Here is an 18,473-nt window from a genome sequence, read left to right as displayed (position 1 = left end):
CCTCTTTTGTCCTCTTTCCCTCTCTTGCCCTCTCCCCCTCTCTCGCCCTCTCACCCTCTCTCACTCTCTTTGCCTCTTTCGCCCTCTCTCCCTCTTTCGCCCTCTCTCCCTCTCCTTCCCTCTCTCCCTCTCTCGCCCTTATTCCCTCTCTCACCCTATCTCCCGCTCTCGCCCTCTCTCCCTCTTTCACCCTCTCTCCCTCTCTCGCCCTTTCTTCCTCTCTCGCGCGCTCTCTCTCTCTTTTGCCCTCTCTCCATCTCACCCTCGCTCCCACTCTTGCCCTTTCTTCCTCTCTCGCGCGCTCTCTCCCTCTTTCGCCCACTCTCCCTCTCTCGACCTCTCTCTCTCTCTTGCCCACTCTCCCTCGCTCGCCCGCTCTCCATCTCTCTACCTCTCGCCCTCTCTTGCCCTCTTTTGACCTCTCTCCCTCTCGTCCTCTTGCCCTCTCTCGCCCTCTCTCCCTCTCTCACCCTATCTCTACCTCTTTCTCCCTCTCTCCCTCTCTCGTCGCTTCTCCCTCTCTCACGCTCTCTCCCTCTCTCTCGCCCTCTCGCCCTCTCTTGTCCTCTCTCCCTCTCACTCCCTCTCTCCCTTTCTCTCCCTCTCTCCATCTCTAGCTCTCTCGCCCTCTCTCCCTCCCTCACCCAATCTCTGCCTCATTCGCCCTCTTGCCCTCTCAGGCTCTGTCGCCCTCTCTCACCCTCTCTCCCTCTCTCGCCCTCTCTCACCCTCTCTCACCCTCTCTCCCTCTCTCTCCCGCTCTCACCCTCTCTCTCTCACCCTCTCTCACTCTCTCGCCCTCTCTCCCGAATTCGTCCTCTCTCTCTCTCGCCATCTCTCACTCTCTCGCTACCTCACCCTCTCTCACCCTCTCTCCTCTTTCATCCTCTCCCCCTTTCTCACCCTCTCTCCCTCTCTCACCCTCTCTCCCTCTCTCGCCCTTTCCCTCTCTCCCTCTCTCGCCCTCTCGCCTTCTCTCACCCACTCTCACCCCTTTCGCTCTCTCGCCCTCTCTCCCTCTCTCTCTCTCTCTCACCCTCTCTCCCTCTTTCGCCCTGTTGCCCTCCCAGGCTCTCTCACCCTCTCTTGCCCTCTATCCCCTCTCTCGCCCTCTAGCACCCTTTGTCTCCCTCTCTCTCTCTCTCGCCCTCTCTCCCTCTCTCTCCCTCTCTCGCCCTCTCTCCCTTTCTTGCCATCTCTCACTCTCTCTCCCTCTCTCCCTCTCTATTGCTCTCTCCCTCTCTTGCCCTTTCTCCCTCTCTCCATCTCTCCCTGTCTCGCTCTCTTGCCTTCTCTCCCTCTCTCGTCGTTTCTCCCTCTCTCGCCCTCTCTCCCTCTTTCGTCCTCTCTCCATATCTTGCCATCTCTCCCTCTCTCGCCCTCTCTCACTCTCTTTGCCTCTTTCGCCCTCTCTCCCTCTTTCGCCCTCTCTCCCTCTCCTTCCCTCTCTCCCTCTCTCGCCGTTTCTCCCTCTCGCCCTCTCTCCCTCTTTCGTCCTCTCTCCATCTGTTGCCCTCTCTCCCTCTCTCACCCTCTCACCCTCTCTCTCTCTCTTTACCTCCTTCGCCCTCTCTCTCTCTTTCACCCTCTCTCCCTCTCCTTCCCTCTCTCCCTCTCACGCCCTTTTTCCCTCTCTCACCCTCTCTCCCGCTCTCGCCCTCTCTCACTCTTTCCCCCTCTCTCCCTCTCTCGCCCTTTCCCTCTCTCCCTCTCTCGCCCTCTGGCCCTCTCTCACCCACTCTCACCCTCTTTCGCTCTCACGCCCCCTCGCCCTCTCTCCCTCTCTCTCTCTCTCGCCCTCTCTCCCTCTCTCGCCCTCTCTCCTTCTATTGCCCTCTCCCTCTCTCTCCCTCTCTCCCTCTCTATTGCTCTCTCCCTCTCTTGCCCTCTCTCCCTCTCTCCATCTCTCCCTCTCTCGCTCTCTTGCCCTCTCTCCCTCTCTCGTCGTTTCTCCCTCTCTCGCCCTCTCTCCCTCTTTCGTCCTCTCTCCATATCTTGCCATCTCTCCCTCTCTCGCCCTCTCTCACTCTCTTTGCCTCTTTCGCCCTCTCTCCCTCTTTCGCCGTCTCTCCCTCTCCTTCCCTCTCTCCCTCTCTCCCTCTCTCGCCGTTTCTCCCTCTCTCGCCCTCTCTCCCTCTTTCATCCTCTCTCCATCTGTTGCCCTCTCTCCCTCTCTCGCCCTCTCACCCTCTCTCTCTCTCTTTACGTCTTTCGCCCTCTCGCTCTCTTTCGCCCTCTCTCCCTCTCCTTCCCTCTCTCCCTCTCTTGCCCTTATTCCCTCTCACCCTCTCTCCCGCTCTCGCCCTCTCTCACTCTTTCACCCTCTCTCCCTCTCTCACCCTCTCTTCCTCTCTCGCGCTCTCTCTCTCTTTTGCCCTCTCTCCATCGCCCTCTCTCCCTCTCTCGCCCTCACTCTCCCTCTCCCTTCCTTACTCCCTCTCTCTCTCGCCCTCTCGCCATCTCTCGCTCGCCATCTCTCCCTCTCTCGCCCTCACTCCTCACGCCTTCTCTCCCTCTCTCGCCCTCTCTCCCTCTCTCACTCTCTCACCCTCTCTCCCTCTCTCGCCCTATCCCTCTCTCCCTCTCTCGCCCTCTCTCACCCACTCTCCCCCTCTTTCGCTCTCACCCCCCTCTCGCCCTCTCTCCCACTCTCTCTCTCTCTCGCCCTCTCCTCCTCTCTCGCCCTCACTCCTTCTCTCGCCCTCTCTCTCTCTTTCGCCCTCTCTCCCTCTCTCACCCTCTCTCCCTCTTTCGCCCTTTTGCCCTCTCAGGATCTCTGGCCCTCTCTCACTCTCTATCCCCTCTCTCGCCCTCTGGCTCCCTTTGTCTCCCTCTCACTCTCTCTCTCGCCCTCTCTCCTTCTCTCTCCCTCTCTTCTGTCCCCCTCACTCCCTCTCTCTCCCCCTCTCCCTCACTCACCCTCTCTCCCTCTCTCTCCCTCTTTCACCCTCTCTCCCTCTTTCGCCCTCTGTCTCTCGCCCTCACTCCCTCTTTCGCCCGCTCGGCCTCTCTCCCTCACTCTCCCTCTCTCCCTCTCTCTCCCTCTCTTCCTCTGTCGCCCTCTCTCCCTTTCTCGCCCCCTCTCCATCTCTCTCCCTCTCTCCCGCTCTCTCCCTCTCTCCCTCCCTGTTGCTCTCTCCCTCTCTTGCCCTCTCTCCCTCTCTCCATCGCTCCCTCTCTCGCTCTCTTGCCCTCTCTCCCTCTCTCGCCGTTTCTCCCTCTCTCGCCCTCTCTCGCTCTTTCGTACTCTCTCCATCTCTTGCCCTCTTTCCCTCTCTCGCCCTCTCTCACTCTCTTTGCCTATTTCGCCCTCTCTCCCTCTTTCGCGCTCTCTCCCTCTCGTTCCCTCTCTCCCTCTCTCCCTCTCTCGCCCTTATTCCCTCTCTCACCCTCTCTCCCGCTCTCTCCCTCTCTCCCTCTCTATTGCTCTCTCCCTCTCTCGCCCTCACTCCCCCTTTCGTCCTCTCTCCATCTCTTGCCCTCTCTCCCTCTCTCGCCCTCTCACCCTCTCTCACTCTCTTTACCTCTTTCGCCCTCTCTCGCCCTTATTCCCTCTCTCACCCTCTCTCCCGCTCTCGCCCTCTCTCACTTTGCCCCCTCTCACCCTCTCTCGCCCTTTCCCTCTCTCCCTCTCTCGCCCTCTCGCCCTCTCTCACCCACTCTTCCCCTCTTTCGCTCTCACTCCCCCTCTCGCCCTCTCTCCCTCTCTCTCTCTCTTTCGCCCTCTCTCCCTCTCTCGCCCTCTCTCCTTCTCTGTCCCTCTCTCTCTCTTGCCCTCTCTCCCTCTCTCGACCTCTCTCACTCTTTCGCCCTGTTGCCCTCTCAGGCTCTCTCGCCCTCTCTCACCCTCTCTCGCCCTCTAGCCCCCTTTGTCTCCCTCTCTCTCTCCCTCTCTCGCCCTCTCTCCTTCTCTCGCCCTCTCTCTCTCTTGCCCTCTCTCCCTCTCTCGACCTCTCTCACCCTCTCTCCCTCTTTCGCCCTGTTGCCCTCTCAGGCTCTCTCGCCCTCTCTCACCCTCTATCCCCTCTCTCGCCCTCTAGCCCCCTTTGTCTCCCCCTCTCTCTCTCTACCTCTCTCCTTCTCTCTCCCTCTCTTCTATCCCCCCTCTCCCTCTCTCTCTCTCTCTCCCTCTCTCGCCCTCTCTCCCTCTCTCTCCCTCTTTCGCCCTCTGTCTCTCGCCCTCACTCCCTCTTTCGCCCGCTCGGCCTCTCTCCCTCACTCTCCCCCTCTCCCTCTCTCTCCCTCTCATCCTCTGTCGCCCTCTCTCCCTTTCTCGCCCTCTCACCCTCTCTCTCCCTCTCGCCCTCTCTCCCTCTCTTGCCCTCTCTCCCTTTCTCGCCCTCTCTCCCTCTCTCTCCATCTCTCACTCTCTCTCCCTCCCTCCCTCTCTCGCCCTCTCTCCCTTTCTCGCCATCTCTCCCTCTCTCCCTCGCTATTGCTCTCTCCCTCTCTTGCCCTCTCTCCCTCTCTCCATCTCTCCCTCTCTCGCTCTCTTGCCCTCTCTCCCTCTCTCGTCGTTTCTCCCTCTCTCGCCCTCTCTCCCTCTTTCGTCCTCTCTCCATATCTTGCCATCCCTCCCTCTCTCGCCCTCTCTCACTCTCTTTGCCTCTTTCGCCCTCTCTCCCTCTTTCGCCCTCTCTCCCTCTCCTTCCCTCTCTCCCTCTCTCCCTCTCTCGCCGTTTCTCCCTCTCTTGCCTTCTCTCCCTCTCTCGCCCTCTCTCACTCTCTTTGCCTCTTTTGCCCTCTCTCCCTCTTTCGCCCTCTCTCCCTCTCCTTCCCTCTCTCCCTCTCTCCCTCTCTCGCCGTTTTTCCCTCTCTCGCCCTCTCTCCCTCTTCCGTCCTCTCTCTGTTGCCCTCTCTCCCTCTCTCGCCCTCTCGCCCTCTCTCTCTCTTTACGTCTTTCGCCCTCTCTCCCTCTTTCGCCCTCTCTCCCTCTCCTTCCCTCTCTCCCTCTCTTGCCCTTATTCCTTCTCACGCTTTCTCCCGCTCTCGCCCTCTCTCACTCTTTCACCCTCTCTCCCTCTCTCACCCTCTCTTCCTCTCTCGCGCTCTCTCTCTATTTTGCCCTCTCCCCATCGCCCTCTCTCCCTCTCTCGCCCTCACTCTCCCTCTCCCTTCCTTACTCCCTCTCTCTCTCGCCCTCTCGCCATCTCTCGCTCGCCATCTCTCCCTCTCACGCCCTCACTCGCCCACTCCCCCTCCCTCCCCCTCTCGTCCTCTCGCCATCACGCCCTCTCTCCCTCTCTCACCCTCGCTCCTCATGCCTTCTCTCCCTCTCTCGCCCTCTCTCCCTCTCTCACTCTCTCACCCTCTCTCCCTCTCTTGCCCTTTCCCTCTCTCCCTCTCTCGCCCTCTCTCACCCACTCTCCCCCTCTTTCGATCTCACCCCCCCTCTCGCCCTCTCTCCCTCTCTCTCTCTCTCGCCCTCTCCTCCTCTCTCGCCCTCACTCCTTCTCTCGCCCTCTCTCTCTCTTTCGCCCTCTCTCCCGCTCTCACCCTCTCTCCCTCTTTCGCCCTGTTGCCCTCTCAGGCTCTCTCGCCCTCTCTCACTCTCTATCCGCTCTCTCGCCCTCTAGCTCCCTTTGTCTCCCTCTCTCTCTCTCTCGCTCTCTCTCCCTCTCTCTCCCTCTCTTCTGTCCCCCTCTCTCCCTCTCTCTCCCTCTCTCCCTCTCTCTCCCTCTTTCACCCTCTCTCCCTCTTTCGCCCTCTGTCTCTCGCCCTCACTCCCACTTTTGCCCGCTCGGCCTCTCTCCCTCACTCTCCCTCTCTCCCTCTCTCTCCCTCTCTTCCTCTGTCGCCCTCTCTCCCTTTCTCGCCCCTTCTCCCTCTCTCTCCCTCTCTCTCCCTCTCTCCCTCTCTCGCCCTCTCTCCCTTTCTCGCCATCTCTCCCTCTCTCTCCGTCTCTCCCTCTCTCCCTCTCTATTGCTCTCTCCCTCTCTTGCCCTCTCTCCCTCTCTCCATCGCTCCCTCTCTTGCTCTCTTGCCCTCGCTCCCTCCCTCGCCGTTTCTCCCTCTCTCGCCCTCTCTCCCTCTTTCGTCCTCTCTCCATATCTTGCCCTCTCTCCCTCTCTCGCCCTCTCTCACTCTCTTTGCCTCTTTCGCCCTCTCTCCCTCTTTCGCCCTCTCTCCCTCTCCTTCCCTCTCTCCCTCTCTCCCTCTCTCGCCCTTCTCCCTCTCTCACCCTCTCTCCCGCTCTCTCCCTCTGTCCCTCACTATTGCTCTCTCCCACTCTCGCCCTCTCTCCCTCTTTCGTCCTCTCTCCATCTCTTGCCCTCTCTCCCTCTCTCGCCCTCTCGCCCTCTCTCACTCTCTTTACCTCTTTCGCCCTCTCTCCCTCTTTCGCCCTCTCTCCCTCTCCTTCCCTCTCTCCCTCTCACGCCCTTATTCCCTCTCTCACCCTCTCTCCCGCTCTCGCCCTCTCTCACTCTTTCCCCCTCTCTCCCTCTCTCGCCCTTTCCCTCTCTCCCTCTCTCGCCCTCTCGCCCTCTCTCACCCACTCTCCCCCTCTTTCGCTCTGACCCCCCTTGTCGCCCTCTCTCCCTCTCTCTCTCTCTCTCGCCCTCTCTCGCCCTCTCTCCTCTCGCCCTCTCTCTCTCTCGCCCTCTCTCCCTCTCTCACCCTCTCTCCCTCTTTCGCCCTGTTGCCCTCTCAGGCTCTCTCGCCCTCTCTCACCCTCTCTCGCCCTCTCTCACCCTCTAGCCCCCTTTGTCTCCCTCTCTCTCTCTCTCTCGACCTTTCTCCCTCTCTCTCCCTCTCTTCTGTCCCCCTCTCTCCCTCTCTCTCCCTCTCTTCCTCTGTCGCCCTCTCTCCCTTTCTTGCCCTCTCTCCCTCTCTCTCCCTCTTTCACCCTCTCTCCCTCTTTTGCCCTCTGTCTCTCACGCTCAATCCCTCTTTCGCCCGCTCGGCCTCTCTCCCTCACTCTCCCTCTCTCCCTCTCTCTCCCTCTCTCCCTTTCTCGCCCTCTCTCCCTCTTTCTCCCACTTTCACCCTCTCTCCCTCTTTCGCCCTCTGTCTCTCGCCCTCACTCCCTCTTTCGCCCGCTTGGCCTCTCTCCCTCACTCTCCCTCTTTCCCTCTCTCTCCCTCTCTTCCTCTGTCGCCCTCTCTCCCTTTATCGCCCTCTCTCCCTCTCTCTCCCTCTCTCCCTCTCTCTCCATCTCTCCCTCTCTCTCCCTTCTACCTCTCTCGCCCTCTCTCCCTCTCTCTCCCTCTCTCACCCTCTCTCCCTTTCTCGCCACCTCTCCCTCTCTCTCCCTCTCTCCCTCTCTCCCTCTCTATTGCTCTCTCCCTCTCTTGCCCTCTCTCCCTCTCTCCATCACTCCCTCTCTCGATCTCTTGCCCTCTCTCCCTCTCTCGCCGTTTCTCCCTCTCTCGCCCTCTCTCCCTCTTTCGTCCTCTCTCCATCTCTTGCCCTCTCTCCCTCTCTCGCCCTCTCTCACTCTCTTTGCCTCTTTCGCCCTCTCTCCCTCTTTCGACCTCTCTCCCTCTCCTTCCTTCTCTCCCTCTCTCCCTCTCTCGCCCTTATTCCCTCTCTCACCCTCTCTCCCTTTCTCGCCACCTCTCCCTCTCTCTCCCTCTCTCCCTCTCTCCCTCTCTATTGCTCTCTCCCTCTCTTGCCCTCTCTCCCTCTCTCCATCACTCCCTCTCTCGATCTCTTGCCCTCTCTCCCTCACTCTCCCTCTTTCCCTCTCTCTCCCTCTCTTCCTCTGTCGCCCTCTCTCCCTTTATCGCCCTCTCTCCCTCTCTCTCCCTCTCTCCCTCTCTCTCCATCTCTCCCTCTCTCTCCCTTCTACCTCTCTCGCCCTCTCTCCCTCTCTCTCCCTCTCTCACCCTCTCTCCCTTTCTCGCCACCTCTCCCTCTCTCTCCCTCTCTCCCTCTCTCCCTCTCTATTGCTCTCTCCCTCTCTTGCCCTCTCTCCCTCTCTCCATCACTCCCTCTCTCGATCTCTTGCCCTCTCTCCCTCTCTCGCCGTTTCTCCCTCTCTCGCTCTCTCTCCCTCTCTCGCCCTCTCTCCTTCTCTTGCCCTCTCTCTCTCTCTCGCCCTCTCTCCCTCTCTCTCCCTCTCTCCCTCTTTTGCCCTGTTGCCCTCTCAGGCTCTCTCGCCCTCTCTCACCCTCTAGACCCCTTTGTCTCCCTCTCTCCCTCTCTCCATCGCTCCCTCTCTCGCTCTCTTGCCCTCTCTCCCTCTCTCGCCGTTTCTCCCTCTCTCGCCCTCTCTCCCTCTCTCGCCCTCTCTCACTCTCTTTGCCTCTTTTGCCCTCTCTCCCTCTTTCGCGCTCTCCTCCTCTCCTTCCCTCTCTCCCTCTCTCCCTCTCTCGCCCTTATTCCCTCTCTCACCCACTCTCCCGCTCTCTCCCTCTCTCCCTCTCTCCCTCTCTATTGCTCTCTCCCTCTCTTGCCCTCTCGACCTCTCTCCATCTCTCCCTCTCTCGCTCTCTTGCCCTCTCTCCCTCTCGCCGTTTCTCCGTCTCTCGCCCTCTCTCCCTCTTTCGTCCTCTCTCCATCTCTTGCCCTCTCTCCCTCTCTCGCCCTCTCGCCCTCTCTCACTCTCTTTACCTCTTTCACCCTCTCTCCCTCTTTCGCCCTCTCTCCCTCTCCTTCCCTCTCTCCCTCTCTCGCCCTTATTCCCTCTCTCACCTTCTCTCCCGCTCTCACCCTCTCTCCCTCTTTCCCCCTCTCTCCCTCTCTCGCCCTTTCCCTCTCTCCCTCTCTCGCCCTCTGGTCCTCTCTCTCCCACTCTCCCCCTCTTTCGCTCTCACCCCCCCTCGCCCTTTCTCCCTCTCTCTCTCTCGCTCTCTCTCCCTCTCTCGCCCTCTCTCCTTCTCTTGCCCTCTCTCTCTCTCTCGCCCTCTCTCCCTCTCTCACCCTCTCTCCCTCTTTTGCCCTGTTGCCCTCTCAGGCTCTCTCGCCCTCTCTCACCCTCTAGACCCCTTTGTCTCCCTCTCTCCCTCTCTCCATCGCTCCCTCTCTCGCTCTCTTGCCCTCTCTCCCTCTCTCGCCGTTTCTCCCTCTCTCGCCCTCTCTCCCTCTCTCGCCCTCTCTCACTCTCTTTGCCTCTTTTGCCCTCTCTCCCTCTTTCGCGCTCTCCTCCTCTCCTTCCCTCTCTCCCTCTCTCCCTCTCTTGCCCTTATTCCCTCTCTCACCCACTCTCCCGCTCTCTCCCTCTCTCCCTCTCTCCCTCTCTCCCTCTCTATTGCTCTCTCCCTCTCTTGCCCTCTCGCCCTCTCTCCATCTCTCCCTCTCTCGCTCTCTTGCCCTCTCTCTCTCTCGCTCTCTCTCCCTCTCTCGCCCTCTCTCCTTCTCTTGCCCTCTCTCTCTCTCTCGCCCTCTCTCCCTCTCTCACCCTCTCTCCCTCTTTTGCCCTGTTGCCCTCTCAGGCTCTCTCGCCCTCTCTCACCCTCTAGACCCCTTTGTCTCCCTCTCTCCCTCTCTCCATCGCTCCCTCTCTCGCTCTCTTGCCCTCTCTCCCTCTCTCGCCGTTTCTCCCTCTCTCGCCCTCTCTCCCTCTCTCGCCCTCTCTCACTCTCTTTGCCTCTTTTGCCCTCTCTCCCTCTTTCGCGCTCTCCTCCTCTCCTTCCCTCTCTCCCTCTCTCCCTCTCTCGCCCTTATTCCCTCTCTCACCCACTCTCCCGCTCTCTCCCTCTCTCCCTCTCTCCCTCTCTATTGCTCTCTCCCTCTCTTGCCCTCTCGACCTCTCTCCATCTCTCCCTCTCTCGCTCTCTTGCCCTCTCTCCCTCTCGCCGTTTCTCCCTCTCTCGCCCTCTCTCCCTCTTTCGTCCTCTCTCCATCTCTTGCCCTCTCTCCCTCTCTCGCCCTCTCGCCCTCTCTCACTCTCTTTACCTCTTTCACCCTCTCTCCCTCTTTCGCCCTCTCTCCCTCTCCTTCCCTCTCTCCCTCTCTCGCCCTTATTCCCTCTCTCACCTTCTCTCCCGCTCTCGCCCTCTCTCCCTCTTTCCCCCTCTCTCCCTCTCTCGCCCTTTCCCTCTCTCCCTCTCTCGCCCTCTGGCCCTCTCTCTCCCACTCTCCCCCTCTTTCGCTCTCACCCCCCCTCGCCCTTTCTCCCTCTCTCTCTCTCGCTCTCTCTCCCTCTCTCGCCCTCTCTCCTTCTCTTGCCCTCTCTCTCTCTCTCGCCCTCTCTCCCTCTCTCACCCTCTCTCCCTCTTTCGCCCTGTTGCCCTCTCAGGCTCTCTCGCCCTCTCTCACCCTCTAGACCCCTTTGTCTCCCTCTCTCTCTCTCGCCCTCTCTCCCTCTCTCTCCCTCTCTTCTGTCCACCTCTCTCCCTCTCTCTCCCTCTCTCCCTCTCTCGCCCTCTCTCCCTCTCTCTCCCTCTTTCACCCTCTCTCCCTCTTTTGCCCTCTGTCTCTCGCGCTCAATCCCTCTTTCGCCCGCTCGGCCTCTCTCCTTCACTCTCCCTCTCTCCCTCTCTCTCTCTCTCTCTTCCGCTGTCGCCCTCTTTCCCTTTCTCTCCCTCTCTCCCTCTCTCCATCTCGCCCTCTCACCCTCTCTCGCCCTCTCTCCCTTTCTTGCCCTCTCTCCCTCTCTCTCCATGTCTCCCTCTCTCTCCCTCTCTCCCTCTCTCGCCCTCTCTCCCTCTCTCGCCCTCTCTCCCTCTCTCGCCCTCTCTCCCTTTCTCGCCATCTCTCCCTCTCTCTCCCTCTCTATTGCTCTGTCCCTCTCTTGCCCTCTCTCCCTCTCTCCATCGCTCCCTCTCTCGCTCTCTTGCCCTCTCTCCCTCTCTCGCAGTTTCTCCCTCTCTCGCCCTCTCTCCCTCGTTCGTCCTCTCTCCATCTCTTGCCCTCTCTCCTTCTCTCGCCCTCTCTCACTCTCTTTGCCTCTTTCGCCCTCTCTCCCTCTTTCGCCCTCTCTCCCTCTCCTTCCCTCTCTTCCTCTCTCCCTCTCTCGCCCTTATTCCCTCTCTCATCCTCTCTCCCGCTCTCTCCCTCTCTCACTCTTTCACACTCTCTCTCTCTCTCGCCCTCTCTTACTCTCTCGCGCACTCTCTCTCTTTTGCCCTCTCTCCATCTCGCCCTCGCTCCCACTCTCGCCCTCTCTCCCTCTCTCGCCCTCTCTCACCCTCTCTCCCTCTTTTGCCATATTGCCCACTCAGGCTCTCACGCCCTCTCTTGCACTCTATCCCCTCTCTCGCCCTCTAGCCCCCTTTGTCTCCCTCTCTCTCTCTCTCTCTCGCCCTCTCTCCCTCTCTCCCTCTCTCTCCCTCTCTTCTGTCCCCCTCTCTCCCTCTCTCTCTCCCTCTCTCCCTCTCTATTGCTCTCCCTCTCTTGCCCTCTCCCCCTCTCTATCCCTCTTCCACACTCTCTCCCTCTCTCGCCCTCTGTCTCTCACCCTCACTCCCTCTTTCGCCCGCTCGGCCTCTCTCCCTCACTCTCCCTCTCTCCCTCTCTCCCCCTCTCTTCCTCTGTCGCCCTCTCTCCATTTCTCGCCCTCTCTCCCTCTCTCTCCCTCTCTCCCTCTCTCGCCCTCTCTCCCTTTCTCGCCCTCTCTCCCTCTCTCGCCCTCCCTCTCTCTCCCGCTCTCCCTCTCTCGCCCTCTCTCCATTTCTCGCCATCTCTCCCTCTCTCTCCCTCTTACCCTCTCTCCCCCTCTATTGCTCTCCCTCTCTTGCCCTCTCTCCCTCTCTCCATCTCTCCCTCTCTCGCTCTCTTGCCCTCTCTCCCTCTCGCCGTTTCTCCCTCTCTCGCCCTCTCTCCCTCTTTCGTCCTCTCTCCATCTGTTGCCCTCTCTCCCTCTCTCGCCCTCTCGCCCTCTCTCACTCTCTTTACCTCTTTCGCCCTCTCTCCCTCTTTCGCCCTCTCTCCCTCTCCTTCCCTCTCTCCCACTCTCGCCCTTATTCCCTCTCTCACCCTCTCTCCCGCTCTCGCCCTCTCTCACTCTTTCCCCCTCTCTCCTTCTCTCGCCTTCTCTTCCTCTCTTGCGCGCTCTCTCTCTTTCGCCCTCTCTCCATCTCGCCCTCGCTCCCACTCTCGCCCTCTTTCCCTCTCTCGCCCACTCTCCCTCTCGTCCTCTTGCCCTCTCTCGCCCTCTTTCCCTCTCTCACCCTCTCTCTCTCTCACCCTCTCTCACTCTCTCGCCCTCTCTTCCTAATTCGTCCTCTCTCTCTCTCGCCATCTCTCCCTCTCTCGCTATCTCACCCTCTCTCGCCCTCTCTCCTCTTTCACCCTCTCTCCTCTCGCCCTCTGTCTCTCACCCTCACTCCCTCTTTCGCCCGCTCGCCCTCTCTCCCTCTCTCTCCCTCTCTCCCTCTCCCGCTCTCTCCCTCCCTCTTCCTCTCTCGCTCTCTGTCTTTCTCTCACACTCTATCCCTCTTTCGCTCTCTCGGCCTCTTGCCCTCTCACACCCTCTCCCTCTCTCGCCCTCTCTGCCTCTCTCGCCCTCTCTCCCTCTCTCGCCCTCTCACCCTCTCTCCCTCTCTTGCCCTCCCCTTCTCTCGCTCGTACTCTCTTCCTCTCTCGCCCGCCCACCCCTCCTCTCGCTCTCTCTCCTCACCTTCCTCCGTTTCTCTTTGACTGAATCTCTCTCCCCCCTCCATCCCTCCCTCTCTGTCTGATGCACTCTGTCTCCCTGGTTCTTCCCTTCCCCCTGAGGTGGTGAGAGAGGAAGTTTTTGCAATGAGAGAGAGGGAGAGAAATGAGGAGAAAGACTAGGGGAGAGGAAATGGGAGGCCAGGTTAGAGTGGGGGCACAGAGGGATTTAAACCCAACTCCTGAGCTCAGGGCGCGGTGCCCTCTCCTTCCCTGAAGACCAGGACTTGGGGCTGAGTCTGTCTCTCTCCAGCTCAGCTTCTCCAACACAAAAACACACAACATCGGTCACTCTGCTGCTCGGCACGCTTTAATCAACATTTTTATTGTTTACAAATGGAAGTGATGGACACAGTCAGTGGGATGGTGCCTTTTTCTCACTGGCCCCTGAGTTGTGAGAAACATTGAAATGTGTCCCTGTAACCCCCCCTGTGGGATAAGGATGGACAAACCAGCGCTACCCTCAGTCTGTTACCATAGCGACAGGCTGCTCCATCGCTGAAACACTGAACTGAAATGAGAAAATCCCGGATGGATTGATTAATGAGGGAATTTGATGGATGGATGGATTTTGGTGAAGGGATATTTCAGCACATTCTTCAGCTGCTGCCTGAACTTAGTCTGGGTCACGGCATAAATCGCGGTGTTTGTGCAGCAACTGAGGAGCTGCAGCATGAAGCCCAATTCCTGCACAAAGGGATGGAGATACAGAGGGGAAACCACAATATCAATCATCCGGTACCATATAGAATACAGCATTAACGATGACCATAACAGGATGAAATTGACCGAGATCACAAACAGTAAAATGATGGATTTCTTTCGGTTTCTCATTTCAGTGTCCGACTGAGCGTCCCCATTGGTGTGAGCGCGGAGTCTCCTGCAGGCTCTGCTGGTCACGACAATGTGTCTGACGGTGAGAACATTGAGCAGCAGAATCAGGAGAAATGGGACACACGGGGTTAGAATGTGGTGGAGGATCTCGATTGTGACCCAGACATTGGAGAATAGAACAGCGTTTGTTACATCACAAAACCAGGGCTCGTTCCCCAGCCCATACCGAGCCGTGAGCATAAAATACCAGAAAATGTTCTTTAAACAGCTCAGCACAGTCACTGCTCCCAGAACCACAGCCGCCGTCTTCTCACTGCGATATTTACTTTTCAGCTTCTGGCAACAAATGGCCACAAACCGATCAAAGGTGAAAGTGACGGTGAACCAGACAGAGCAGTCAGTGGCTGCATAAAGCAGGACGGCGTGGATATTACACACAGGGACGGAGTCCTTCAGGAAATAAAACTGTTCATCATAAACAATGGGAATGTGTCTCAGGATCAGGTCGAGGATAATGACCAGGAATCCGCCGCTGCCATGGCCCCCAGGTAACGTCTGACACATGGAGACAATCCACAATCTTTATAAAGCAGGACGTAGATGGTCACTACGTTAACTGTGAGGAAGGAAAACAAACCCATTATCCATCAGCCTGGAGGCAAAGGGACCCGTTTGATCGGGGACCCAGTGAGATTTTCAAACGTGTCCCTGTATTCAGGGATTTATTAAAATAATTGGAGCTGGAATAACAAATGGGAAGATCTGAATTACTGACAAAAATGTGACATAAACCACAAGAAACCCTCCCTCCCCAAACACACAGAGACACATCCATAAGGACAGATGGTTTCTAGAACATTCCCACACACTCGATCACTCGAGAGTAGACACAGGTCACTCCTTCCCAGTTCCTAATACGGAGGGTGGGTACGTTGCTGTCCTGAAGGATTCTATCCCAGTTTCCTGAAGACACACGGAATTTGTGAATTCCTGTATTTTGAACTAAATTGTGGTCGATCCTGTGTCGGGAAGAAATGTAAACGCAGGGAAAACATATTCACCCCTTTAACTGCCTGAGGGGCCTTCGGAACAGTGTCTCCTTCTCCTTGGAACGGGATCTCTTCCCTCGGGATCTTATCATTTGTTCAATTCACTGACGTCCGGCCATTCACAAACAACGTCAGAGACAGAACGTTCCGGGGAATGTCAGTTATAGAATGTTGGGACAGAACGTTCCGGGGAATGGCAGTTATAGAATGTCAGGGACAGAACGTTCCGGGGACTGGCAGTTATAGAATGTCGGGGACAGAACGTTCCGGGGAATGTCAGTTATAGAATGTTGGGACAGAACGTTCCGGGGAATGGCAGTTATAGAATGTCGGGGACAGAACGTTCCGGGGAATGTCAGTTATAGAATGTTGGGACAGAACGTTCCGGGGAATGGCAGTTATAGAATGTCAGGGACAGAACGTTCCGGGGACTGGCAGTTATAGAATGTCGGGGACAGAACGTTCCGGGGAATGTCAGTTATAGAATGTCGGGGACAGAACGTTCCGGGGAATGTCAGTTATAGAATGTCGGGGACAGAACGTTCCGGGGAATGTCAGTTATAGAATGTCGGGGACAGAATGATCCGGGGAATGTCAGTTATAGAATGTCGGGGACAGAACGTTCCGGGGAATGTCAGTTATAGAATGTTGGGACAGAACGTTCCGGGGAATGGCAGTTATAGAATGTCAGGGACAGAACGTTCCGGGGACTGGCAGTTATAGAATGTCGGGGACAGAACGTTCCGGGGAATGTCAGTTATAGAATGTCGGGGACAGAACGTTCCGGGGAATGTCAGTTATAGAATGTCGGGGACAGAACGTTCCGGGGAATGTCAGTTATAGAATGTCGGGGACAGAATGATCCGGGGAATGTCAGTTATAGAATGTCGGGGACAGAACGTTCCGGGGAATGTCAGTTATAGAATGTCGGGGACAGAATGTTCCGGGGAATGTCAGTTATAGAATGTCAGGGACAGAACGTTCCGGGGAATGTCAGTTATAGAATGTCGGGGACAGAACGATCCGGGGAATGTCAGTTATAGAATGTCGGGGACAGAACGTTCCGGGGAATGCCAGTTATGGAATGACAGGGACAGAACGTTCCGGGGAACCCCTTGACCTGTCCATCACCTTTCCCCCTACCCACCCCACCAACATGATGTACTGTCCCTGGGAACACTGTAACATTAATGGGATGAGAGACTGAGGGTCCAATCACAGGAATGGGAACTAAAGGCATTGCCAGATCAGCTGAAAGGGTTAGATATACCACATTCTCAATCCACCGCACAGAACCAGCCCAGACACCATACACCCAGAGGGGATATCTGTTCACCGTGGAACACTGTGCAGACCAGGCCAGTGTCCTGCTCAGTACAACCCAGCAATCTGTCCAGATTCATCCATTGCACTGGTCAATACAACGCAGCAATCTGTCCAGAGTGGAACACTGCGCAGATCAGATCAGGGCATTGGTCTATAAACCCAGACCATATATCTGTCCAGGGCAGTGAGCTGTGCAGATCACAGCAGTGCATTATCTATAAACCTCAACCAGATAGTCTGACCAGCACAGTGATCTGTGCAGTGGTCACCCGTGAATTAATCTGTAAACCAGGAGCAGTTACCCTCCCAATATGTAGGACTGTGTGCACCACCCCAGTACATTGATCTGTAATCAGGAGCAGTTACCCTCCCAGAAGGTAAAGCTGTGTACATCGCCCCAGTGCATTGCTCAGTAACACTGTGATAAATCACTGCCCAGCGTGGGGAAACTTGCAGCCCATGCTGGAAGTGACGGGATGGGTAGCTCCCATCCATTTCCAGCTCCATCTCTCCATCGTGCCCTGACAAGGGGGTGCTATGGGTGTGAACATCACTGCCAGAGAGAGATGGCGGGCGAATCACTTTAAATATCACCACATGGGAGTGGTTTGGGGTATAGACAGAGAGGGGGAGACTGAGAGAAAGTGTCATGGAAGGATGTGTTTCCAGGTTTCAGAATGCTGAAATTAGACACTTCGATAACATCCTGTAACATGAGCCTGTCTTCCCAGGAAAGATGGGAAAAAGGGATATTGGTGTGAGGTCAGATGAGCATTTGTTCTGCATCTTTGTAACTGGAATTAGTTTCAACCGAATCTATGACTCATTGGGCAGATTCTAACAATAATTGATCTTTGTTTGATTTTCCTTGAGTGTGACAGAGGGATTGTCCACATGAGGCTGAGCTAGTTTCCTGGTGCTATCGTATCGTACTCACCTCATTAACTGCCCACCCCACCCCATGGTGTACCTCTCATTCAATACCAGCCCGATTCTCCCACCCATTATGGCCGCAGTAACTCACCATCGCCCGGATGCCCCTGGATATTCTCTGACCCCTGGCATTGGTGCCATCTTTAAAAGGCCAATGGGCACATGTTTGACCTTTCTCCGTTTGGAGTTGCCCTGCACAGTTTACTCCGAGCATGGCAGGTATTGGGCAATTGCAACACGGTTTGTCGACAGGGGCACGGAGTTCCTGGTGGAGGGCCTAGTACAGAGGGGGCCATTCTCTTCCTAGAGTGGGGGGCACACCACTAGACCCACCGAGCATGGTCTGAGCTCCCCACCCAGCTCAGTGCACTATCTGCGGTCTGTGGAAATGTCCAGCAATGCAGGACAAGCATCAATAACCTCTCTGCTCTATCAGGATAAGGGTCACCGTATTCTCTCTGCTCCCTCACACTCACTTTATACCTGTTATGCCACCAACCCTCGAACTAGGTTCCTACTCCACCACTCTCACTGCTGCATGCAGCACCTTCTCTCTCTCTCTGTCTCCATCCACTTTACCCCCTGCATAGATAAAACACTGTGGACTGACTCCCTCCGGACACCCCACCATACCTCCCCCAACCCCCACCTACACCAGCACTAACAGCAGGGCCTCCCATTCCCTCCCTCCCTTCCTCCATTCCAAGAGAAACAGCCGGGAATAGCACAGGAAGGGCCAAGCTGGGTGGTGGAGTGCCCGATATCCATTCCCTCCCCCCCTCCCCCCGCCATGTGGGGAAGACCCTGGTAGGAGCCGGAGAGGACCGGGATGCCTCGTGTGGAGATGCTGAAACATCCACGTCCCACCGACCGAGTAAGGAGCTATGTTCAGTGAAGGGCAATTCTCACTTTAAACCCACTGGCAGCTCCGTTTCCCCCCGGCACAACTTAGAAGCCGTGGCCCTGATGACATCTCCCTTTTGTGTCGAGCTGGTACAAATGGAATCCCCACGGTCTCGGTGGGTAGGAGGGTGGGCTCACAACACATCGTCACCACCACCTCCCAGGAAGGGAGCATGGAGACTCCCTCCTACACCTCCTCCTGTAAACAGCTCAGATACTGAAACTAATCTGTGACAGTTACTGCTCTCCCCACCTGTCCTGACATCTTCAACAATCTGTGCTCATATACACCCAGCGCTCTCTGCTCCTGCAGCCCCTTTATAATGGCACAGCCTGTTTTAAACTGTCTTTCGTTGTCGTTCCTACCGAAGTGTATCACCTCACACTGCTCTGCACTGATCCCCAGCTGCCATAAACCTGTCACTGTCCGGTTAGAGTTCCACACTGTCCTCCATAGACTTCAGAGTTCTTCCAGGTTCGGTGCCATCTACAAATATTGAGATTGTCATAGCGTCACAGTCCCCATGTAACAACTGAAATTCTGCCCCACACACACGAGTGTGAGCAAGTGAAATACTGATATATTCCTGTGGACAGAGTCGAATAATGACATGCTGTCAATGGAGCAACAAAAATCCTGCACACACCAAACGGAGCAAATGAAATATTGACAAACCAGAGAGCAAAAGAAATCCGGATAGGTTCCATTTATCGATATTCATCAGGGTATAATGTGATGAAGTTGAAAGCGTGTACTGTACCTTTAAGAGAGGGTGAATGCCGTTCTGAACTGAGAGCTTACAAGCTCCTGTGATACGAGAGGATGGCAGACCCAGAAACAGTATATTGCTATCGAGCTGGAGTCGGGTAATAAGCAGTTAAGAGAAA

The sequence above is a fragment of the Chiloscyllium plagiosum genome, unplaced genomic scaffold (genome assembly GCF_037043375.1).
Source record: "Chiloscyllium plagiosum isolate Xiang-an unplaced genomic scaffold, Cpla_swu_hap1 HiC_scaffold_38, whole genome shotgun sequence".
In the NCBI taxonomy this organism is placed as follows: Eukaryota; Metazoa; Chordata; class Chondrichthyes; order Orectolobiformes; family Hemiscylliidae; genus Chiloscyllium; species Chiloscyllium plagiosum.
The sequence above is the reverse complement of the archived record's forward strand: the minus strand, read 5'-3'. Positions refer to the sequence as shown.